Source organism: Danio rerio, chromosome 25, assembly GCF_052040795.2.
Source record: "Danio rerio strain M-AB ecotype USA chromosome 25, GRCz13ab, whole genome shotgun sequence".
In the NCBI taxonomy this organism is placed as follows: Eukaryota; Metazoa; Chordata; class Actinopteri; order Cypriniformes; family Danionidae; genus Danio; species Danio rerio.
The window spans coordinates 7,704,591-7,731,971 of NC_141045.1; the positions used below are offsets into that span (position 1 = coordinate 7,704,591).

A 27,381-nucleotide genomic window follows, 5' to 3' on the forward strand; every position below is an offset into this window, starting at 1 on the left:
TTATTCATTTTTGTTTTATTTATTTGGGATATTGGTTAAACCAAATATTTATTATTATTGAAATTATAATCCCATTAGACTAAAAAGATTACATTAAAGATATTACAAGATCTACGATGATTTAATACAATAAAAATAGTAACAAAACACAGTCTAATTTAACATGACATCTATGTGATAAACGTTTAGGTTATAACTGATTGGATTTCGAATGATCAATTCATAAAGGAATTATTTATGAGTTATTATGATGTATTGTTCTTTTAAATAATAATTTACTACTTTACTGACAGTTTTCAACATAGAAAATATAAAATATAACAATAATAATACTAATACTACTAATAATAATACTAATAATAATAATCATAATAATAATAATAATAAGACAATAATATAATACATGTAAGACAGTAATAAAAAGAAATTTGAATATTTTGTGATGATGGAAATATTATGCTAAGAATTTTGGAATAAAGAACATTATTAAACTATTATTAAGCTATTATAAAGAATAAAGTAGCCATATAAGTATAATATTACGAATATTTAATGCATTTTTCTGTTTTGACATGATGAAATAAAAATAAATAAAATTTGAACAATATATATATATATATATATATATATATATATATATATATATATATATATATATATATTCCATTTCTATATTTATTTATAAATTTAATATAGATAATATTATAGATATATTTATTTATAAATTAAATAATTTCCAGATTTTGTCAACATCCACAAAGCAGTGAAACTCCAAGTGAATTTTAACTCAATGTTCATTTGATTTTGATCTATGTCTAATCTCTGTTAAAAAATTTATATTAGTATTAATTTTTAAATAGCCGGGATAACCCAAACCTGAGCGCTGCTGCACAGTTGAGCTAATACTGGTGTCTTTGCTTTATCTCCACTAAATGAACAGGACTTGAATTATAATAAATAAATAAGAAGGATTTAAAATTCTTGGTAATTTCAGGACACCCTCGGGAACAATTAACCAGAACAGACACGTCTCATTTACATTTCCTCATTAATACTGATTAATAGCGCTTTGTTCAGGTCAGTTTCACTCCACAGATATATTTCATTATTTTTTTTCACTCTGTTTAACATAATCACTATTATATTCCAGATTTTAAGGGATGCTTCAAAAAGCTGTTTTAGAAAGTAGTGTTGGATTAAGTATAATATGAAGCATTTTTATGGAACATGAAATCTCATAAAGACATGATAGAAATAAATGAAATGCCATTTTTTGAGTTCAATCTGAAATTCAAAACTATTTCGTTTTTGGTGTTGTTAAGATTTAGATGTCAATTGAATTAAATTCAGATGTATTCTTGCTGTTTTAAACATCTATTCGAGCACTAAGTATGATTATAAAATAAATATGCACAGTACATATATATTATGTAAATACAAGCTTTTATTTCAAATGTGGTTATTTGTGATACATTTTTTGAGTATGTAATATGTTTATTGTTTTTGAAATCATATATATATATATATATATATTCCTTTATAATAAACATTTTTTTAATCGGTTGATTGACTAATATATCGAACAAACATATTTTTTCTATTTTATTCTCAGTGAATATAGGCAAAGTATTTTTGGTGCATTTAAACAAAACAGTTTTATTAAACCGATATATTATTGTAAATAATATTTTAGCCAACCAACATATTTAGAATGTCAAAGAAAATAAAATTAAATTCAAGCACAATATTGCAAAGAAACTCTTTCAAAATTTCAACTAAAATGTTCAATTTTTTTGCTACTCTTGTTTTTTTCTCTTTTTAAAATTTGTATTTATTATTTTTCTATAACATATATATTCGAGTGTACTAGTTTTTGGACTTTAATCGCATAATATATGCACAAATATTATATAAAATATACATTATTGTATAGCTTTCTATTAAGCTATTCTATTTCTATTATTCAAAATTGTTTTAGATTTTTTTAAAAATATTTCCCAAATGATGTTTAACAGAGGAAGTGAAATGTCACAGTATGTATGATGTTCTGAAATGATATATTGTGTGCAGCTCTAACTTGAATATAGGTTGGTTGTCTTTAGTTTTTTTCTGTGCTTGGCCAAAAACTCGCTCTAATATTGTTAGTGCTGTGTCAGCATTATCAAAATCAATTTTACATGGGTATAAAAACAAATTTAAACAAAATAGAATGTTGCGTGTTTTATGATATGCTGTAATGAATTTCAACGCCAATGTTTTTCTTGTCATTTATCATGTACAGTTAAATTATTTTTTTAAATATTTCCCAAATGATGTTTAACAGAGCAAGGAAATGTTCACAGTATGTCTGATAATATTTTTTCTTCTGGAGAAAGTCTTATTTGTTTTATTTCGGCTAGAATAAAAGCAGTTTTACGTTTTTTGAAACCCATTTTTAGGACAAAATTATTAGCCCCTTTAAGCAATATTTTTTTCGATAGTCTACAGAACAAACTACGTTATAAAATAACTTGCCTAATTACCCTAACCTGCCTAGTTAACCTAATTAATCTAGTTAAACCTTTAAACGTCACTTTAAGCTGTATAGAAGTGTCTTGAAAAATATCTAGTAAAACATTATTTACTGTCATCATGGCAAAGATAAAATAAATCAGTTATTAGACATGAGTTATTAAAACTATTATGTTTCAAAAGGTGTTGAAAAAAATCTGCTCTATGTTAAACAGAAATTGAAGTAAAAATAAAACAAATAAGACTTTCTCCAGAAGAAAAAAATATTATCAGAAATACTGTGAAAATGTCCTTGCTCTGTTAAACATCATTTGGTAAATATTTAAAAAGAAAAAAAAAATTCAAAGGGGGGCTAATAATTCTGACTTCAACTTTACATTATTTTTATGTCTGCTTTTCTACATGCATATAAGGCAGCCATGATAACACTTATAATCCAACAGCCGCCAAATAAACCTGTAAATATAGAATATTGATAACCACAGTAGTTTATTCTGATGTGTGTTGTTGTTTTTCAGCGCTCATTTAAAGCCCCTGGCAGGCTGTAATAGCTGCGCTGACGAATGGCTTCAGATTAACGCCAGCTTCTGATTGTCACTTAATTCCATTAATATTTCATTCCACTTTCGGTCGGAGTTAAACCGGGTCATGGATGTGTCAGGAAACACTGCGCCGGCACACACTATGCGGAAAATACACTAGTGAACATTTTAAAACATTAAAACATTTTTGAATAGTTTAAGGCACTGCAGGTGAACAGAGATAAAAAAATAAACTAATATCAACATGCTTATGCAGTTATCTGATGTTCAAATATGAACATAGAGCACTGTTAGATTCAATTTACAAAACAAAAAAGAGCTTTTCTGCTTGTTCAAACTACTTATTAAAAATGAGCTAACATGATACAAAAAAAAAAAAATGTAACCACAAAGTTTTTGGTATATAACCAGCCGTATTAAATATATACCAATCTTGTGCAAACAGTTTTTGAATAAAACTAAATTTATTTATTTAAAACTGAATGTTTATTTGTGGATGCTTTCTGTCCATTTGCCTGTCTTAACCAGGCGGTAACCTCCCGCTCTCCCTCAGGAAGCCAATACGGAAGTATTAAAAGTACCAAAACTGCAATTCATCCGAAATTCCGCTAGTCCTGGCCGCTCCTGGCTCCAAAACAGAGCAAATTTCAATTGAGCCCACTGTTAGAATGGCCAACTTTACAGCAGAAAAAAAGGTGTTTACAGCCTTGTACAAAAAAGATTTTGGTTAATACAGCTAATATTACCCTTCATGACAACTGTGAGGGGGGTGAATTTTTTTATAACTCATCCGTTTCCTTTATATTAAGTTATATTAAGTTTGCATAATTAAGGGCGTGGCCACTTGAGTGACAGCTAGGTCTCGTTGGTCGCCGTCACGTCACCTCAGCTGAATCCTGCAGATTAGCCACTGAACTCGGCGTATTTATCGTATTTCTGTGTTGTTTTATGTGGCTTTACACAGTCAACTGCCTTTTGGACTTGTTTCCTACAATTATTAAATGGCATGGCATGCTGAGTGCACTTTATTGTGCTCACAAACCATTCACGTGGCCTCCGTTTCCCATGTGAGTAAAGTTATGTACTTATACACCATCTTTATACATGTATTTGTTTTATTTAAGATCATTTATCGTTTATATTTATATTTAGAGCTGTAATGCACTCCAGAATCTGACGAATTGATTAGCTGTAGGCTCTAGAACAGTCATCTGAAGCGTGGTCATACAGTGTTAAGCAGGTCGCATACCAGAAGCGCCGCTCAGCGCCGCGACATGGCGCGCACATGACAGTTTAAAGTATCACACACCAGACGCGCACATTCGAATGATATTTAACATGAAACTAATCAGATGGCGCTCTGTAGCGCGGCTGAAAAATGAACTGCGTCCTGAGCCGTGGCCGGGCGCCGCCGACTTGCGGCGCCGGTGTGTGTATCCTGATAGAAACCTATGTTTAGAATTCTAAAATGCATGGTGCTGCGTGGCGCTTCTGGTGTGCGACCTGCTATATGCTGGATTTCATCAATAGTCTTACATTAACTAACACAGACTATATCTGAAGTGTTTGGAAGTCATTCGCGTTTTACTCCTGTTGAAAAACATCATAAGAACAATGTTTAGTGGCTCGATGTATTACAGCAGTGTTTTTAAAAGTCTAAACACTTTATTGATATAGTATACAACCAAGCACATGTGGTCAAAATACAAATGAGTCACAGGTGATAAAGTATTAATCATTTCTCTCAACGTAAAGTGTGTCTGAACCAGGTCCAAGCTAAATGCCAGCAGGTGTCTGTAGCTCCGCTCACTCTCCGCCTCTTTGCCCTTGTTTGGTATCCTGCCGTGGGTGTGATGACGCGCAAACAAAATGGCGACGGTTGTCCGCGCCTACTTGTGGCTTCTTTTGCACTCTTTAGAAACCTATGGGTGTCGTCACGGACACTACGTCCATATATTTTACTGTCTATGGTCTTAACCTTATATTTACATTGTCTCTTCATGATTTCATCAGACTTAAAGGGTCACGAAACACCAAAACACATTGTTTGAGCTGTTGACAGTCGTATATGTGTCCCACACTGCTAAAAACACTATTAGGACACCTATATTTCACTAAAAAGTGTAAATTGGTTGTTTTTGCATTATTTCAAGCAAATTCGTACTTCCTGTTTGAAACTAATTTTTGAAGCTGCGTCACGGTCATGACATAACAGCGTGTATTCCAGCATGCAGACTGGGCGTCTGTGCTAGAGTGTGTCTTATTACGTCTTACAGTGTGAAGCATTAATGCATGAGTAAGGCTTGGTTCAAACCAATCAGCGTGCTCTATTGTGCAACTTCATTAATATTCATTAGTGTCATCGTGTTTACACCACAGAGACGCCACGTTGTGTTGGCAAAACAAGCGTGAAGTGTTGCTTTTATAGTTTGCTGCCATTAAGTTTCGTTTTCATTTTCTCTCTGTGAGAGCGCAGCTGGATCACGTGTGGATTAACAGTGTACGCGACGCTCGACAACAATAACTTACGTGTCTAAGGAGGATTATTGTTTACCTGAGAGCTGTTCTCCTCTGCAACATTGCATGAAAAATACACGCTTAGAGCAGTTCCTTGAATCAAATATCTTGTTTGTCGTGAGGGGCATGAATAAATTCCCTGAATCAAAGAGCCAAACTGCAGTTAAAGTCCACCATTTAATAATTTGGCAAATAATTCGACTACAGATGTCCATGTAGGTTAAACACCATCCCTTTCTCCTGTGTGTATTTTGACTGAAACTCGCGCGTGCCCACTCCCACACTCCCACACCCTCCCACTTCAGTTCCTCCGACACTCCCCCCTAAACAGAGCTGGACACGCCCACTTTTCTGACTTTTTCCAAAGTAGAGGTGTGAAAACACCCTGCTGAAACGAGGGGGTTTCATGGCCCTTTAAAGAGCTTATTTAACTCAAAATTGAACATGTAATCATTTACTCGCACATATCTTGCTAAACCCTTTCACTGAACACAAAAGAAGCTATTTTGACCTCTATTTTACTGATTTGATCTCTTTTTATAGGTGCTTAATAGCATATTTTTTTCCTGTCCGCTCATAGATGTGGATACTTAACTACAATAGTACATTTAAAGTCCCTTTATAGGAAAGTCTGTGTATTTCATGGCTATATTTGCTTTGTATATGCCTATGAACAGCTATTTCAGCCATACAAGACCAAGTCCTGTCTATTTAAGTGAAATCTAAACAACTGCTAGCTGAACTCACAACTATTCATTAATTAATTTTCTTGTCGGCTTAGTCCCTTTATTAATCCGGGGTCGCCACAGCGGAATGAACCGCCAACTTATCCAGCATGTTTTTTATGCAGCGGCAACCCATCTCTGGGAAAAATCCACACACGCACACACACACAATTTCCTTCAACTGCAGGATATATTTCAGCTCCATTACTGCCCGTAAACTTCCTCCAGACATCCCAAATGTTAAATGTTGGTGGAGCTGCTGCTTTGCGCTGAGGAATGAAGCTCCGGTGGCTCAGACGTCGGGCAGCGAGTGTGCCTGTGGAGATGTTTTCAGTAATGATCTCTGAATTGGAGTGCTGGACTTTTCTCTGACAAACACTGCCAAGCTTCACGGCCAGAGTGCTTTCTGTACCGGCGTGATGCCAGCGGCCGCGGTGGATTTGACAAGAGCTGAACATTACTCACCACCAAGCAGAGCTCCAGGGAGAGAAAGAGAGAGAGACAAAAAAAAAGACGAGGTACTCTAACAAAGTTGTTTAAAAATAAGTGTAATTGATGTTTCTTGTTAGTTTCAGTTTCTGAGTGGACGGAGGTCTTCATGTTCTGGGAAAATGGCAGGTCATTTGTTGGGCAGAATGAAAACGGTCTTTAAAAGCCTTACAATTTTGACTCTGTTCTCCAAAGTTCAGCGACCCACACACAGTGTTGTGATTCTAAAGGAAACGTAGTCTATTCAAAACTTTTGGTAATTGAAATGAAGGTGAAATATAATGCTCGCTAGAATACAAATGTCAGGTTAAACCCCCTCTGGTGCCATTTAGTTATTTTGGTCAAAGTTTTTAGCTCACGGATTTTATTTAGAAATATTTTACGTCATTAGAATGTGCTTTGCTAACCTGAAAACAACGCAATTGGTTACTCAACGTCGAATCGATGTTGATATTCAGTCAATCAAAACAATGTTATAGAGTCCACGTTCAACATATTATCAACCTAATTGTTTTGTTTACCTAACGTTGAATTGATGTTGATATTAAGTCAACTGGCACAATGTAGAATCGACCCATTCCACATAAAACTATATGGTTTAACGATGAAATGAGATTAGTTTAGATTAGATTCAACTTTGTTGTCATTACACATGTACAAGTACAAGGCAAGGAAATGCAGCGCCGTCTGTCACATTTTTGGGTCCACATGACACATTTCTGTTGTTTTTGCAAGTGTAAAAATGCAGCACATTTTCGTAAATGGTTTGCGCTGTGAGAAAATGCTACGTGTTTTATGGATATGATTTTGAAAATTGAAATTATCCTGAAAAAAAAGGTAAGAAATTATTGCCTTAATAATACTTTAGTACAACGTTAAATTGATTGTTGATTTTCAGTTGATCGAAATGACGTTATAGAATCCACACATTTTTAACATATAATCTAGCGGCGTCCGTCACATTTTTGGGTCCACATGAAACATTTTCATTGTGTTCTGTTGTTTTTGCAAGTGTTGTAAGAAAATGCTACGCATTTTATTTATTTGTTTGTGTTGTGAGAAAATGCAGCACGTTTTCATAAATAGTTTGCGTTTTGAAAAAATGCTACACGTTTTATTTATTTGTTTACGTTGTGAGAAAATGCTACATGTTTTATTTATTTGTTTACTTTGTGAGAAAATGCTACATGTTTTATTTAATTGTTTTTTTTGGGAGAAAATGCAGCACATTTTCGTAAATTGTTTGCGCAGTGAAAAAATGCTACACATTTTATTTATTTGTTTGTGTTGTGAGAAAATGCAGCACATTTTCACAAATTGTTTGCATTGTGAAAAAATGCTACATGTTTTATTTATTTGTTTACGTTGTGAGAAAATGCTACATGTTTAATTTAATTGTTTGTTTTGGGAGAAAATGCAGCACATTTTCGTAAATTGTTTGCGTTGTGAGAAAATGCTACACATTTTATTTATTTGTTTTTGTTGGAAGAAAATGCAGCACATTTTTTAATGTGTTTGCATTGTGAGGATTTGCAGCACGTGCGCTGTCAAAACGGATGAAGATCTTTTCCTAATTTGGTGGCATATTTTGTAATTTCATGTGTTTTCTTAAATTATATATAATGCAAAAATCACACTGGATTCATCTGATCTTGATACAAAAAGAATAATATTGTATCATAAAAAATTTAGTTCAGAGCTTATATTTCTGTTAATAATTGCGGACACCTGATCACCAGTCGTTTAATGTTGTTCACTATTTCCGTATTTTGAATGATATTGATAATAATCATTGATTATTATAAATGTTGTGTACCTAAACTCCAATGCTAATCATAACAAAAACAACAAATCTAATGAAAAAAGCTGTAGTTGTGGTATACATTTAACGGTGTACCTTAGAGTTTGGATAATGTTTTAAATAAATTTTTTTTATTCTTGCAGATTGCCTCATTAATCATTATACTCAAAACTTGACTATGGTAAACCATTAATTTAATATTAGCATGCTACATTTACACATCATTTATTATGAAATCACGCATGAGTTAAGGTCCATATTAGTGCTTTTGATGGTTTGCTGTTGCTGATGTATTTGCAAAAAAACTGCACTGTGACTGGCACGGATTATGAATATCAAAAGTTAATGTGCAGAGCAAACGTATGAAACAAATCAGCTCGATGTGGAAATCAATCATCAGCCTGACGTAACAGATGAACTTATTTACAGCACAGGTTTCATTGATGGCTGCTCCTGCCAAGTCATTCACGAATCTACTGTGAGAAATAGTGAAGCTATAGACTGGTTTACTTATTGCTCATTTTTGTGTTTGATATTCATATGCGTGCATTCAAAATAACTTAACACATATTTCTTTTTTAGAAGCGGCAGGACGAGTATAGGAGGGAAGTTTGTTAGCGTGTTGCATTCTTATTGCTGCTATTAGGGTTATTGTGGCTATATTGGCTATTGAATTATTTATTTTAATGTCCAATCTATATTGACATTTAATCTTTTAGTACACTTTTATCCAGAGTATTAAGAAAAGCCATGTTTCTGAATCATAGATTCTACACAAATGAAGAAGAGAGGGGGGCCGAGAACTGAGCCCTGGGGTACTCCAGTATCTCTATATAGTAATTAGACACTTCATCCCCTCAAGACACCTTGAATGACCTACTGGAGTGGTAAGATCTTAACCACTCAGGGCCTGAATGCCTTTAGATGTATGTAGATTACTTAAGGACAAAATATTAAATTAAAGATAAAACAATATTCTAGTATACAGAGTTCATAACAATCCATGTGTATTTTTTACTTTCATTTTAAAAATTATTTAGTTGCAGACAACAAATGTTGTGTATTCAAACTTTAACATACAGTTCTCTAAAAATATTAATAATAAACAAAATCAGTTACTGCTTCACCGAAATTGTTAATAATAAGTGCATTTTTTGAGTAAAACAATAATTTGTGTCTTGTTTTACAAACTATTGTATGAAAAAAAAATCACTCAAAGACCTAACTAAAAAGTCATAAACCTAGAGAAGCAGACTTAAATTCATTTATTGATTTTATTGTTGGCTTTGTCCCTTTATTAATCCGGGGTCACCACAGCGGAATGAACCACCCACTTATCAAGCACATTTTTACGTAGCGGATGCCTTTCCAGCCGCAACCTATGTTTGGGAAACATCCACACACACAGACACACACACACACTACGGACAATTTAGGCTACCCAATTCACCTGTACCGCATGTCTTTGGACTGTGGGGGAAACCGGAGCACCCAGAGGAAACCCACGCAAACTCAGGGACAACATGCAAACTCCACACAGAAACGCCAACTAAGCCGAGGCTCGAACCAGCGACCTTCATGCTGTGAGGCGACAAGCCCTACCTACTGCGCCACTGCCTCGCAGATTTAAATTGTGCATGCAAGTTTGTTTAAAAATGTGTGTATGGCCTAATTTGCGTACGTTTTATCTGACATTTTAAAAGATTTTTTAGACATTTTAAAAGACATTTATGAAAGAAAAACAAAAACAACTCTTTAATTAAATTTACAATAAAAAAAATCAATCAGTCAACCAATCAATCAATCAATCAATACAACCAACCAATAAATCAACCAACCAACCAACCAATAAACCAATAAATCAACCAACCAACCAACCAACCAATAAACCAACCAACCAATAAATCAACCAACCAATAAATCAACCAACCAACCAACCAATAAACCAACCAACCAATAAATCAACCAACCAATAAACCAACCAACCAATAAATCAACCAACCAACCAATCAACCAACCAATAAACCAACCAACCAATAAATCAACCAACCAACCAACCAACCAACCAACCAACCAACCAATAAACCAATAATCAAACCAACTAACCAACCAACCACCCAACCATTAAACCAACCAACCAACCAACCAATAAACCAACCAACCAACCAACTAATAAACCAATTAACCAACCAACTAACCAACCAACCAACCAACCAACCAACCAACCAACCAACCAACCAACCAACCAACCAACAAATCAACCAACCAACCAACCAACCAACCAATAAATCAACCAACCAACCAACCAACCAATAAACCAACCAACCAATAAATCAACCAACCAATAAATCAACCAACCAACCAACCAACCAACCAATAAATCAACCAACCAACCAATCAACCAACCAATAAACCAACCAACCAATAAACCAACCAACCAATAAATCAACCAACCAACCAACCAACCAACAAACCAATAATCAAACCAACCAACCAACCAACCAACCAACCAACCAACCAACCAACCAACCAACCAACCATCAAACCAACCAACCAACCAATAAACCAACCAACCAACTAACCAACCAATAAACCAATTAACCAACCAACCACCCAACCAATAAACCAACCAACTAACCAACCAACCAACCAACCAACCAACCAACCAATAAATCAACCAACCAACCAATCAACCAACCAACCAACCAACCAACCAATAAATCAACCAACCAACCAACCAACCAACCAACCAACCAACCAATCAACCAACCAATAAACCAACCAACCAACCAACCAACCAACCAACCAACCAACCAACCAACCAACAAACCAATAATCAAACCAACTAACCAACCAACCATCAAACCAACCAACCAACCAATAAACCAACCAACCAACTAACCAACCAATAAACCAATTAACCAACCAACCACCCAACCAATAAACCAACCAACTAACCAACCAACCAACCAACCAACCAACCAACCAACCAACAAATCAACCAACCAACCAACCAACCAACCAACCAACCAACCAACCAACAAATCAACCAACCAACCAACCAACCACTCAGTCAGTCAGTCAGTCAACCAACCAACCAACCAACCAACCAACCAACCAACCAACCAATCAGTGAACTATCAATCAGCCAATTAATCAATCGATCAATCAATAAATCCAACAACCAATCGCTCAAGCAACCCACTAATCAATCAGTCAAACAGTCAATAAAGTAACCAGTCAGTTAGTCAGTCAGTCAGTCAGTCAGTTAGTCAGTCAATCAATTTATCAAACAAACAGTTGACCTCTCAGTCAATCAACCAACCAATCAACCAGCTAATCAATCAATCAATCAATCAATCAATCAATCAATCAATCAATCAATCAATCAATCAATCAATCAATCAATCAATCAATCAATCAATCAATCGAAATTGGAATCAGAATTAATGATTAACCAATACATGTACTTACTGACTGATTGACATGTTGTGCCGTATTTAAACCAATAAACACCATTAGAAAAGCAAAAGGATTCATCAGCAAAAGAGAGAATACATTATGTTGATTAAAGGCTTTTAACAGGCATGACTCGAACAAATAATAATATGATTGCATAAAAAAACAGATGATTTCATTCCGACTTTACACTCCTCTCGTATGGCCACTTTTCCCTCTCGGGTCAACTAGAGCTCAACAGCACTGCACAGCTACTTACACTAAGTAACGCACAAACACACACGACCCAACACGAACTCTGAAGATGTGCGTGTGTTCATGAGATAATTAGGCCGCTCTCCAGCCTGTTACTGCAGTCTGTCCTCTCGTTAATACATCAGGGTGAACAAACCCTTCTGCCCCTTTAATTACACTCCACTAATATAAACCGGATCGTTTTCATTCAGCATTTATGATGGAGATACACACAGACGAGTGCGCTATCTTTCCTGTCCCAGTTCTCATTTAGGTAACAAAGCCGAACAGCCGAACAAAGGGTTTTCTTATAATACCATTTGATTAGTTTTGCTATCACAGCAGCTCGTATAATAAAGGACAATATTTATTTTTTAAAAAGGAGGCCTGATTTAGTAATCTCAATAACACGAATGACCTATCAGACGGGTTTCTTTCTTTTTGATATCAGCGGAAAATGATATTGCTGTAGACCTTTTAACAGCCGCATTAGCTTGAGGTTTTCATTTAATGAGGATCCTCCGATGACCTGGGATGAATAACAATTTGCGCAATATCCGTCCTAAATGGCAATCCAGATTGGGATTAGTGCGGGCCGAATCATAGAACGCTGAGAAAATAGCTCCACAGCACAGAGATTTTTGAAAAAAGCTGAAATTGAAAGTAAGAATCACACAAAAACAACAATTTGCGGTTAATTTACTGCAGTAAACATGCTTGGGAATGTTTATTTAGGCTGTGGATTAAACAATATAATGTTGTAAACAATGTTCAGTTTTTCAATCGTTTCATATAATAAGACCTCATTATACTATTATCTGCTAAAACTCTTGATTCTGATTGGTTGGAAGTTCAATAAGTAAAGGATAAAGTACATCCAGGTGGTTGTTATGGCAGATTATTACATGGCATACTCGATTTTGATTGGTCAGTTGCAACTTTCCAGGGTATGTTATCTCTGGATAACAACTGCTAAATAATGCAGGCTTATCCAGGAACTTTGAATCACCTTGACATCTTGAATCTCCTTCGCCTTTGGGGGCATCTTGTGTACTATATATAATACGTAGGTTAGTATATGCTCCATTCAGTCAGTGTAGTTTCTGTCAGCTTTGTGTTTTTGACAGTTTGGTGGCATGTTGTGACCGAATAATGTGCGTTGGTCAGTCTATCCTCCGTCAGCTGTTGTAGTTTTTGTCAGCTTTGGGTTTTCGACTGTTTTACGCTATTTTTGCTGACTGAATAATGCTCAGGTTAGTGTGTACTCCATTAGCTGTATTCGTTTTTCACTGTTTGCCGCCATTTTGTGACTGAAAAAATGCATAGGTTGATGTATACTCCATACGCTGTTTTAGTTTCTGTCAGTTTTGCGTTTTTGATTGTTCGGTGCCATCTTGCAACTGAATAATGTGCGGGTTAGTGTATACTCCATCAGCTGTTTTAGTTTCTGTCAGCTTTTGTTTTTGACGGTTATGTCGCCATCTTGTGACTGAATAATGTGCAGGTTAGTGTATACTCCATCAGCTGTTTTAGTTTCTGTCAGCTTTTGTTTTTGACGGTTTTGTCGCCATCTTGTGACTGAATAATGTGCAGGTTAGTGTATACTCCATCAGCTGTTTTAGTTTCTGTCAGCTTTTGTTTTTGACGGTTTTGTCGCCATCTTGTGACTGAATAATGTGCAGGTTAGTGTATACTCCATCAGCTGTTTTAGTTTCTGTCAGCTTTGCATTTAATTAAGTAATTAATAAACTATTATAACTTAGAAGAAGGTTTTGGGTCTAATATGTATGTTTGTGGCAAGTAGCCATGTAATAAGGTTACAGGTTGTAGGATAAAGTACATCCAGGATGTTTGTTTTCACAGAATAAAGCCTTTCAGTCTTATACAACAGCCATCTGCTTTGTGTTGGGCTGCTAATAAACCTGTCGGGTCTTATTCTGCAAAAACAACCTCCTGGATGTACTTTATGCCACTTATTACATGGATACTTGCCACAAAATGTAAAAATTAAACACAAAACAATTATCTAAACTGTAATAGTTTATTCATTCATGTGCAACTGTTGGTTCTTTGCTTCTATGTTTTGCATTTAAAATCCTTACATAGACACATGTATTGTTTTGTTTTGTCTGTATATGCGTTCCTAACTCTCAAAGTGCAGGTTACGGTTCACTTGTATTTTATGAATCACTAAAATTAAGTTAAAAATCTTGTTTTAATGTCAACTAAATCCTTGAACAATCCTTGCATTTTTAGGCAAACTGTCCCTTTAAGGAGTTTGTAATGGTTTTCTTTAAGCCTTTAATTTATACAAGCCCCTTTAATGAGCATAGGATTTTGATTTGCAAATAACATCCTTTTATTCAGGTTCTTGTTTTCGATTTTAGACCCTGAAAATGAATATATTTTTTCAAATAAAACGAGTGAGTGAAAAGCAGGCCTGTGATTATGCACAGAAGCCACGTGGATGTTTCATCTTATTTAGAGTGCAGCTTGAAGTCATTAAAAGATGATTTGAAGTTATTAAATTGTGTCAGCGCAAACTAGCTCTCTCAGAAAGCGCTCTGATTAGAAGACTGTAATATTACTGCAGAAATTACACGAATTTATCACAATAAGCCTTTAAAGGGGCCGTATTTAGCATATTATGAATTAATTCATTTTTTAATTAAGGAGACATGGCCTTCTTCTCACAAAAAAAACTACTGCATGGTTTAAAAGATTCGTTAAATTAGGTTTTCCTTCACTTGTTTTTCTCTACTATAAGAGGTTTTTCACTTCTAAAATGGTAGCTAAGTTGATGAATAAAAACTAATTAATTAGTAAAAATGTTTAAAATCTAGTCTGACAAACTGTGCCCATATATTAATATTTGGTTACATTAAATATCAATTCACTGCCCAGTGTTTGTGTAAATAAAATGCAAGAATGATGAAACTAAGTGATTCTTCCTAGTGGTTTCTTAACAGCATTGTCAAAATGTTTAATCAGAACCATTTAGAGAATCATTTTAGATTTATTTTCAGTGGTTTAACTATGTTTCGTGTAGTAAAATCATGGTTAATATGTGGTTCTATGGTTTAACTAACAAAAAAAAAAAAAAAACTTTGTTTATAGCATGAAGTATATCTGTTAATTTGTGTATATTCTTTTTTTGTTTATGCATGAAGTAGCATGTTGCTAGAATTGTTTTAACATGAGTTAGCATGTTAACATGTTTTTAGTAAGTATTAGTAAGTTGTTAGCATGATTCTAGTATGAATTAACATATATCAATGTGTTATTAACATGTGTCTAGCATGAATTTGCATGTTGTTAGCATGTTTCTAGTAATTTGGATGTATGCTTCTTTTATGAATTTGCATGTTGCTAGCTTGATTCTAGTATGAATAAGCAAGTTGCTAGTCATGGATATCCTGGATATCTTTCTATCATGGATTAGTATGTTGTTAACATGAATCTAACACCAATTCTGTTGTTTACCAATGTTGTTAACATGTTTCTGGTCTGAATTAGCATGCTAGCATGTTTCTAGCATGAAATGTCATGTGGTTAGCATATTTTTAGTAGTAGCATATTAGCATGACTAACATAAATGAAAATGTAGTTAGTATGATTCTATGAATTAGCACGTTGTTAGCTTGTTTAGATAAAATTAAGTGTTCAACTATGATTAGAAAATGCTGTACAAGTTTTGGTAATCCTTCGCTCATGCTAGTTCATACATTAACTAATGTTAAAACCCCAAACATAATTATAATAAGTAGATGTTTTTAGCATGTTTTGAGCATTACTTAGCATGTTTTATTTTGAAATATTGCCAGAATCATTAGGATGTTAGCGTGTTTCTAGTATGAATTGGCATGTTAGAGTAATTCTAGCATGAATTAGCAAGTTGCTAGTATCTTTCTAGCATAGATTAGCTAGTTGTTAACGCGATTCTATTATGAATTAACATGTTGTTAACCTGAATCTAGCACAAATTAGCATGCTGTTAATATGTTTCATATGAAATAGCATGTTGTTAGCACATTTCTAGTAATATTTAGCATATTAGCATAAATAATATATGATAGCATACTGTTAGCATGGCTTTAGAATGAATTACTAAGTTGCTAGCATGTACATCAATAAATGTTGAACTATGACTAAAATGCTGTACAAGTTTTGTTAATCCTTAGTTCATGCTAGTTCATACAATAACTAATGGAAACCCCAACATAATTAAAAGTAGATCAGAAAATTTGAAGGCAGACTTTATGGTGGCTTGAGAAGCCATGTTTTTAGCATGTTTCAAGCATTACTTAGCATGTTTTAACATGAAATATGGCTAGAATTATTAGGATGCTGACATGTTTCTAGTATGAACCTAGGCTATGTTTGCATGATTCTATGAATTAGCAAGTTGCTAATACCTTTCTAATATGAATTAACAATTGCAAGCTTGAATCTAACACAAATTAGCATGTTGTTAACATGTTTCTAATATGATATAGCATGTTGTTAGCATATTCCTAGTATGATTGAGCATATTAGCATGAATCTAGCTGTACTGCTATATATAAGAGTTTAATCGCCTTGACACAATGTTCTTTTTTATCTCTTAGTCTGAAAGTAGATTTTTCCATCTCAGGTGAGTGTGGCAATGAACGGTGTTATCAACACTACACAATGCCTTTCGACTAGCCCAGTGTTTAAATAGAGGATGTGTTTAGAAAAGCAGAACTGCTCCAGGAAGCTGTTATTGTGTTAGGACTACGAACTGTGGGATGCGGACGACTGCGGGGGAAATTAAATTTGCTGGCCTATGGGGGGACATTCCATCAATATCGCTCCGCTTTCTGCCAAACACGAACCAAATCAACACACACACACACACACATGCAGCGAGAGACAGACAGCGAAAACAGCAGACGGGGCGCCAGGTCATTCTTTTTCAGGTCAGACCAGAGAAAATGTGCTTTTATCTGAGGAAAATGTGTCATCGCAAAGTACTGCAGTTATAAAGCTTCCCATTTGAATCTTAGCAGCATGAGAATCATCACAGAAACCTGCTCTCTCTCTTTTTCTCTCGATGTGTGTGTGTGTGTGTGTCCTGCATGCCACAGCAATGAGAGATGCTGTGAAACCTCCTGAATTTCACAGTCTGTCGAAGAAAAGCCATTTGGAAATATTCACATTTTATCAAGGAAAGGGAGCCCTTAATATCGAAGCATATGATTTAGTAGAAAGACATCTGTTGAATATTTTCATTAGTTCAGGCTAGAGAAGATCTCATGAATGCCTGTAATGTTTCTTCAAGACATCATGGTTATTAAACGGAGAGTACTTAGGCTTCTTAGAAACAAAAAAAAAAAAGAAAAGTCTTCGAAGAAAAAGAGCTTGTGTGTTTTCTCTGAGGAGATCTTAGTGTTTGTGAACACACACTTAAAAATGTTTTATGTTTTTGTATTATTTTATTCTTACCGTATGTCAAGTATTATCTTGATTGTATCTATTTTTATTTCCCTCAGGACGAAACTACTACATGCAGAACTGTTGTACCCTTTATCGAGGGATGTAACATCAGCATTTAAATCTGCCTCTAGATAACACACTTTCAGTACAAACGGTGAATATGTTTTGTAGTGAGAAGAAAGGACCCTCCACATTCTGTCCGAAGCCACCTGCTGACAAATCACAAGCAAGGACATTGCTTTAAACGGGTTATATTATGCATTTTCGCAAGATGTAATCCAACTCTCAGGCGTCTCCAAAATGTGTCTGTGAAAGTTTACCTCAGAAAAGCTCATGAATAATTTATTATAACATGCTGTAAGGTGCACCTTTTGTAGTTAAAGCATCAACGTTTTTTATGTCTCTTTAAATGCAAATGAGCTTTAAATTCCCGCCCCCTTTTTAGAAAAAGCTTTTCAAGTCATATAAGTTTAAATTCTTGAGACTTCAGAGCACACAGATGCTAAATAAAAGCATAGATAGTTAAATGTTACAACATTTAAGTGATAAACAACTGTCAAATACATAAAATAATTGTTAACAATTAGCTGAGGGTTGATTTACTTTAACTTTAGATAAAACATGACCACACTCACTGAAGATAAGCAGGGCTGAGCCTGGTCAGTACCTGGATGGTATACTACATGGAATAACTTGCCGTTGGAAGTGGTGTTAGTGAGGCCAGCAGGGGGCGCCCAACCAGTGGCCTATGTGAGTCCTAATGTCCCAGTATAGTGAAGGCGACACTATTCTGACAGTGAGCACTGTCTTTTGGATGTCCTGGCCACATTCCATCCAATGGCCTTTACCGATCATGGCCTCCCAATCATCCCCATCCACCAAATTGGCTGCATCACTGTCTCTATAGCTGTTGTGTGTGCTGCCTATAGCTCCTGTGGCTGCCGTCGCATCATCTACATGTAAGTGGATGCTGCACACTGGTGATGGAGTGGGGAGAACCCCCTTATTATTGTGAAGTTCTTTGGGTGTATGAACATACACGATAATATATAAACGCTATATAAATACACATACTTACTTACTTAAGCAGTCGTCCAATCAGTGGAGTAGGGGTGGGAAAAATACACTGATCAACCATGTTATACTTGTTAAATGACTGAACAACAATGGAGAAGTTAATATTTGTTGTGGGGTTTTCTCAGATGGAGATTACTTCTGGTATTCTTACCGAACTACAACTCCCAGAACTGTTTGCACTCATTAACTCCTGCCACAGCTGACATAAATCCGGACACTCTCACACACAAACACATCTGATACTCATGATTACTTATTACATGGACTATATATACCACTCACTTTCACAGACACTTTCCTGAGTTAATGTAGTTTTTTTTTTTTTTTTTACTTATAAGGAATGTTATACACCACTGACGACTGTAGTAAAATCCAAGGTATTCACAAGTATTTATTTATTGTATTCTAATGAATCTTGCACCAACTTGCTTCAAGCGGGGATCGGACAAGGGATTTCTGCATGGGAGGCAACTATATATACCACTCACCTTCACAGATACTTGGCTGAGTCTTTTTTGTCCTTGTGAAGCATTACTAAAGGTTTTTTCTCCGTTTATCCTGCCGTGGTTTTGATTTTTGTTCCTGTTGCAGCTAGTGATGGTGAATCGAAGCAAAGCTTTCCAAATCAGAGCTCGATGAGGACGCCTGCTGGTTAAAGTGTGGGAAAGCACTGCGTTGCAAAAATGTTAAACCTTCGCAACTCAATCAAGTAGTAATACAACAATAGTAATATAAACAAGTTAGCAAGTTACTGCAGTTCTATTACAAATAAGGAATATATATTCCAAAATAAGGAATTTTTATATTCCAACCAGTCGTACACACCCACTTGTTTCGAGCAGGGATCAAACCGGGGATTACTGCATGGTAGGCGAATTCTCTAAAGAGGAGGCTATGGGAGTGAGGCTTTTGCGCTGAACTCGTCAGCTGGCCTCTTTTATACACTATACTACAATATGCATATTGTACAGGACACTACTAAAATAGTTGTAAATAACACACTAATGCAATTTAGTATAGTTTAAAAGCCTTTTTACTATAAATTACATTTGCATTTTAGTTTAATTACTGGTGCGTGGGACCAGTGCAATGCTTTGAAACAGTCTCAGTCATGTGGGTATAGGCAAAAATGAACGTTTGGACGTCACTGATCATGTGATTATGGCAAAATGAATCAAGCTCCGATACACTGCTTCACTGCAAAATGCAGGGCCGGCCCGTGGCATTGGCAGTGTAGGCAAATGCTAAGGGCGCTGTACATCCAGGGGGCGCCAAAAATGAGCGCGGTTAAGTTGGTTTTGTTTTCGATATTCCTGACACATACAGTGATAGACGGCAATAACTCAAAAACCTCTTACCCTAAAAAGATCTAAAGTGTGTTTCCTACAAAAAGACAAAACAGGTTATGTTGCACAGCTGTCTTTTTCTCTTTTTTTTCGCTCGACATTATGAGCACTGCTCCGTTTAAGCCCTCTCAATATGCGTTTAGGTGGGAGAGCTCGCGCTGAGCTGAGCTCTCACTAAGGGACCGTCGGAAAAGTGCTTCTATTTTCCGTTTTTTTTTTTTTGCTTCGTCCTGCATGTTTTATTTTAAACACAACTAATTTTCTCTTAAATGAGCACAAACTGTTACTAAAGTAGTCGAATGTTTCATTATAGATCTGTGCATTCTTACATTAACACTTCTGTTATCAAACAAAACACAATGAGAGATTCATTTGCTGCTCTTCACTAAATAACTATAGTAACTTTAATCAAAATGCAAATACAATCAAAAGTGAAGTAGATTTTAGAGCTTTATTTAATTTCTGGATAGGCCATTGATTTTAATATTCTAAACCTTTTCTTTTATTATCAATATTTTCTAATGTTTGCTATGTATTCTATCATTTGAAGCTATTTGTTGTCCCATATTTTTTACATCCCAACGTTGACAGATTGCTAATTAATAAATAGCTATAGTGCTATCTGTTAGTTTTAACGTCAGCCAATGTTATAAAAGGGCATAGGTGTTATGGAAAATAGTAATAGTAATTTAACTAAGCAAGTGTGTAAATATTAGATCTATTCAGCAATAACGTTAATTGCATTGGCATATTTATCTGACATTTTCCCAGCTTGTTGTAGTAGTCGATCAAAAAACTATTTGATTTCTTATGACTATATGTACACTAGCAGTAGAATGGACAGCCAACACAATCTCACGGCAATTCGTAACTTTTTGATTTAGTGGTTAATTCGTATGAATTCGTATGATCTAATTCGTAAAATTAGTATGATTTGCTCATCCCCCATTAACGGTTGGGGTTAGGTGCCACGTCTCCTTTTTAAAATCATACAATTTCGTACGACTGAACTCGTACGAATTAGCCACTTAACTGGCAAAACGTAAAATAATTACGTTTTTTTCGTGAGATCAGGCTGGGATAGCACATTTTAGCTCTTAAATGACTATTTAAAACACTTAAAATGTTTTATTTTTTGTCACAGACATACAGTGTCATCCTGTTTTGCAGCATATGAAATGTCCTAAAAACTATTTTTAACTGTTCAAAATGCTAAAAAAAAATTTTTTTAACTCTCTGATAGTCAAAGGAAGAAAAAAAAATCTATGTTAAATATGCATAAAAAATTCAGGAAAAAGTGTTTTATGTAAATTCAGACCAATTCAGATCATTTTTTTTTCGAAAAGTACATCTTATCAAAATATGATTTTTATTTTTTTATTTTAATTAGGTTCCAATAAGCCCAAATAGCAAAGAGAAATAAAAAATGCATGTAAAAAAAAACCTTGGGCCTTAAGAGGACATTAGTGGTTACAGCATTTTGGTATTCAGTTATATTCTTTAAAAGGAGATCCTAGTTATTATATGTGTATATGTACTACTGTGGATGCCAAATGAAAGTGACACGAGCTGCACACCATACTTTTCACTTGCAAGTTGTCCATCAGTGGAGGATGAGCCGGAAAAAAATAAACTAATCAACCATCTAGTCCTGCTTTTAGGAAATACACTGACGCCAAAACATTGGTAATATTTCACTGTGTACATGGATGCGTAACTCATGTAGTTGCAATCCATCCGTTATGTTTGTTATGCAATTCATTGTTATGTCACAAATTCATACAAATTAGCCACTAAATCAAAAAATCACGAATTGCCGTGGAATAGCATTGGATTCAATGGATAAGCAGGTTGCCAGATTAAAGACACCAATAGGAAAGATCATGCCTGATAATTGAGCCTTATACTGTTAGACGCTCAGCCAATGTTTGTGTTTGTAATATTGTGTTGTTTGCTCATGTGGATTTTTATAACTGTACATCTGCGTCTCCTTTCAGAGACATAACAGAAATCACATCTGCTGGTTATAGAGACCAAATCAAAGGAGACATTCTGACACGGTACGCACATTTTGTAGTAGCATTCATTTTCAGAATAATAAGTATGTTCACTTAGCATGTTTCTTAAATATTTGCAAGTGTATTATGGTCTTTTTATGTTTTAGAAGAGTTATAAAAGTACTTACAGCAACTTTAATGATCAATTCTCTTTTTTAAATGAAGTGCTTATGAATCCGCAGGAGAGTTTTCAAGAATGTTTGTTTTACACACACACATATTTCCAAATGTATTTGTGTAGTTATGAATGTTTCATGAATGAGGCCTGTGGAGAATAACTTCTGCACGAGTGCTTCATAATTTAGCAGATTTTATTCTTAATGCTCGATTGGCAATATTGCACACTTAAGGAAGTGTAAGAAGCATAACAGGACCCCTTTAATGAGGGAAATATCATCATTTTACGATTCAGAGAGAATCAAGTCAAGATGAGGAGAAAGCCCTCGCTGGTCAAAATCCAATAAATTTCCTCGTTGCGAGTTTTAGTTAGGCTGAATTTAGTTAGTGTCATTTGGTGAAGGGCAGGAGCAGCCAATGAGAAAAGCAGGTCAGGCGGAAAACAGGCAGGATGTAAATTTGAGTGTCAGGGTGAGAAATGGCGTGTACAGCCACACGAGCAGAAGATCCGCTCGACAGGAATCGCAGGAACCGGGCCAAACAGACACACGACTCCCAAAATAGAAGCATCCAGAGCTGAAAAATCCAGGCCTGCAGGAGATTCTCAGCGTCAGGTGTGCCGGAGAGCGACTGAGGACTCTAATTATGTCTGTCTCTCTCTCTCACTTCTTATCACAGTTCAGGAGCCATTTCTGGACTCTCCTTGAGAACTGACAGGTTCAATGGCGATCAGTGGTATTAGAATCAACCCTGTTCCACAAGCTAAGAGGGTATATTTATGTCTATGGCTATTAATAATGTTCAAATTGGGCTATTTCGAAATGATCACACTCTTTTGTATTCCACACTGATTAATAAGAAATGTTGAAAATGCCTCTTCATATCAAAAAGTTACCACATAGCAGCGGCCTGGGAAAAACCCCTGGTGACTGCATAGAATTAGCAAAACTTATTTGGAACATTGTAGCAGTGCATCAGCTTGTTAAGTATGACGTCACACGAAGCGGCTTCCGGGTCCAAGCGTTATATCAAACTGTATTGGCAGACTCATGAAATTAACTCATTTCTAATTACTGATTTATTTTATCATTGCCATGATGACAGTAAATAATATTTTACTGGATATTTTTCAGGACACTTCTATACAGCTTAAAGTGACATTTAAAGGCTTAACTAGGTTACTCAAGTTAACTAGGCAGGTTAGGGTAATCAGGCAAGTTATTGTATGAAAGTGATTTGCTCTGTAGATTATCGAGAAAAAATATAGCTTAAAGGGGCTAATAATATTGTCCCTGAAATGATGTTTAAAAAATTCAAAACTGCTTTCATTCTTGCCGAAATAAAACAAATAAGACTTTTTGAAGAAGAAAAAATATTATCAGACATACTGTGAAAATGTCCTGAACCTGTTAAACATCATTTGGGAAATATTTAAAAAAAGAAGAAATTTTTTTGAAGAGGGCTAATAATTCTGACTTCAACTGTATATGTCCTGAAATCTTGCCTAGGGTGCCAAATTGGTGAGGGCCGGGCCTGGCGAGATGTATCTTTTTTTTTTATACATGCTTCGAAGCCTTGGTGCATAACGTCACATCACTAGTTGCTGCTTTGCCTCCTGTCCTGAACTCTTGTTTGTACCTGTTGACCATTGCCTGCTTGACTATTCTATGTTAATAAATGTTGCACGTGTTCATTGCTAGACTCAATCAAAACAATATCCTCCTAGGGCTTAGTGTCGACATACGTGGACAGCCAACACAATTTCAAGGCAATTTGCAACTTTTTGATTTAGTGGCTAATTCGTATGAATTCGTACAATATAATTCGTACAATTTAGTATGATTTGCTCATCCCCCATTGACGATTGGGTTTAGGGGTGGGGTTAGGTGCCACACCTCCTATTTAAAATTATACAATTTCGTACGACTGAATTAGCCACAAAACTGGAAAAACTTAAAATACTTACGTTTTCTCGTGAGATCAGGCTGAGACAGCACATTTTAGCTCTTAAGTGGCTATTTCAGGTACTTTGAATGTTTTATATTTTGTCACACACATACAGTGTCATCCTGTTTTGCAGCATATGAAATGTCCCAAACACTATTTTTAACTTTCCAACATGCGGAAAAAAAAAAAATTTGTTTGTACTCTTTTTACTCTCAAAGCAAGTAAAAAGATAATAATAATAATAATAAATAAATAAATAAATATATATATATAAATAAATAAATATATATATATATATATATATATATATATATATATATATATATATATATATATATATATATATATATATATATATATATATATATATATATATATACATATGTTAAATATGCTCAAAAAATTTCGGGAAAAAGTGTTTTATGTAAATTCAGGCCACATGTCCACAAATATTGACATCATTTTTCTCTAAAAGTACATTATATCAAATGATGATACTTATTTTTTATTTTAATTAGGTTCCAATAAATTTTTGAAGAGGGCTAATAATTCTGACTTCAACTGTATATGTCCATGCCTAATATCTGATGGCCAGAAAGGGATTATTTTTTAATAAATTGTTAAAAGTTTGGTATTTGTGATACAGCAAGTCCAGAGACAGATGTGTACACCATGATTTTATATAAAATTCACTTTATTGTGTGATGGGAATAAAAACTGGCTATAAATGAATATCTTCTCAATTCAAATGAGTAGCAGCTTGGACCCTGAAACAGTATTGCATTCGTCACCGATACATCACGACTTATCAAGCGGATAGCAACTCCAGGGCAACAGCATTGTTTCATACCTGTCAACCCTCCCGTTTTTCCCAGGATTCTCCCATATTTTACAATTCTCTTCTGCTATCATCACGTAAAGGTATTTTCCCATATTTCTCCTGTATTTTTAATCTTTTTATGAAGGGTGGCAATAATATACGCAACCTATACCGCCGAACCACCAGGGGATGCTCCTCGCTCTTAAATGTGAGTCTGTTCTTTTGTTTTATTTAAGCATGAAAACACTTTGAAATAAATATAAAAACTGGGATTCCCTTTCCTTTTCATTTCAGGTGCCGTCGCCCCTCCTATGCAATACATAAAACAGTCATGTAGCATGTGCTCCACTGTGATAAATAGCCGCTGTTTTCCAAACAGATTCTGTTCACACGATTTGAAGCGGAGCAAAAGTCTATGGAATAATTTTATTTTTTGGTGTATTTTTTTTATGGTGTAAATATTTTTATTATACCTCTTATAAACCAAATCCATCAACTACAACCTCCTCAATTTATTGTTACAGCTGTTGTTATTTTTATTATTATCATTATTATTCGTATTATTATTATTACCAGCATGAGTATATTATAGTTATCAAGTTAATAATCTATCATACATATCTTTAATATTATTCCTCCAGGTGGGTTTGTATAATTCATAATTAGCATTGATATAGTGTTTTCTTTTTTATTCATTTAGTCTTTATTATTATTATTCTTTTTTTTTTGCTGAACTTTATTTTTCTTCTCTCTTTTTGTTTCTTTTCTTTTTCTTCTACTCCTCCCCTTCCTTTTCTGTTTTATTTTTATTTTTTTATTTTTTTATTATTATTATTTTATTAATTTTTGTTTATTATTATTAGTTTATTTTCTCTTTTCCTCTCTTTCCCCTTCTACTTACTACTTACTACTATTATTATTATTTATTATTATTATTTATCATTATTATTATTACTTGTCCTCTCCCTGATTTCCCATCCTCCCCTCTCCTCGACACCTTTGTCATAAATGGTATTACTTTTATTTTTTGTAATCATTATTATTATTACTGTTCTGACTTGTCCGGTTATCTTTCCATTATCATTATTACAAGTATTTATACCATTATCATTAGTAAGGTTGCAGTTGTTGTGGTTGTAACGGTAGTAGTTGTAGTAGTTGAAGTAGTAGTCATTGTAATAGTATCGATTGTTATTGAGTAATTGTTACGGAGATTATTGAAGTAGTAGTTCATGTAGTAGTAGATGTCATTGGTATAGTAGTAGCAGAAGTAGTAATGGTGTGGTTGTTACAGTAGTAGTAGTAGTCGTTGTTGGTGTAGTAATATCAGTAGTAGATGTTGTTGATGTAGATGTAGTAGAAGTGATTGTGGTAGTAGTAGTAGTAGCAGTAGCAGTAGACGTTGTTGTATTAGTTGTAGCAAACGCTATAGTAGTATCAGTAGTGGTAGTAGCATCAGTATTAGTAGACATTGTAGTAGTAATAGTCGTCGTTGTGGCTGTAGTAGAAGCAGTAGTAGTTGTAATATAAGTAACTTTCTGTAGTAGTAGTTGGTGTAGCACTTGTGATTTATTATTGTTATTGTCAGTTATTACTGTTGTCCTTTCTTTCTTTTTACTCTCATTTTTACTATCATACATTAATAAGCATTGTTGTTACTCCCTACCTCTGACTGGTTTCTTTCTATATGTTTTATCTATATCTGTGACACTTGCTTCATTTATTGACTGTTATTGTCCCTTATGTATGTACTCTGACCTGTCCACCAAGTTACCTTTACATGCATACACACACTCACACGCACACACTCAAGCACCAGTACCATACCAGTACATGACTATATTGTTGTTGTTTTTGTTTTGTTTTTGTTTCGTTGCTTTGTATTTGTTATTTGTTGATTTTTTTTCTTGTATTTGTATGATTTTTGCATATTCTAATAAAAAAAATAAATAAATAAATAAAATAAATAAATAAATAAATCAAATCCATATAAATTGATCAATTGTTTAAAAAAAAACGTGCAATTAGGGATGTCAATTAACACTAAATCATCATCTAAATGATTTAAATTCTATGCACCTTTTTGCACTGCATAGCAACACCCTGGCAACAGAATAGCTACTGCACACTGTAGCAAAGGCCTAGCAGCAGTTTAGCCACTGCACAGCAAAAATGAAGCAATAGCAATTCACCGACAACCCCGTAGCAACATGCCAAACAAGCAACATGCCAATCAACATTTTGTGCAGTTTAGCTACACAACATCCTGACACACAGCAAAC

At 34.7% G+C, this 27,381-nt stretch overlaps 1 long non-coding RNA gene across 5 annotated transcripts in view; it reads left to right on the top strand.

Annotated features, from left to right (window-relative positions):
• LOC147830775 (uncharacterized) overlaps positions 1 to 27,381 on the top strand; it is a 148,450-nt gene that overhangs the window by 105,151 nt on the left and 15,918 nt on the right. The window contains exon 3 of one of the 5 annotated variants that reach the window (XR_015526104.1): positions 22,156 to 22,218. The exons of 3 other annotated variants lie outside the window; for them this stretch is intronic. This is a non-coding gene — a long non-coding RNA (uncharacterized LOC147830775). Of the gene's footprint in view, positions 1 to 17,791; positions 19,202 to 22,155; positions 22,219 to 27,381 lie in introns of those variants that run through there. One more of the 5 variants, XR_015526101.1, reaches the window with a different exon arrangement.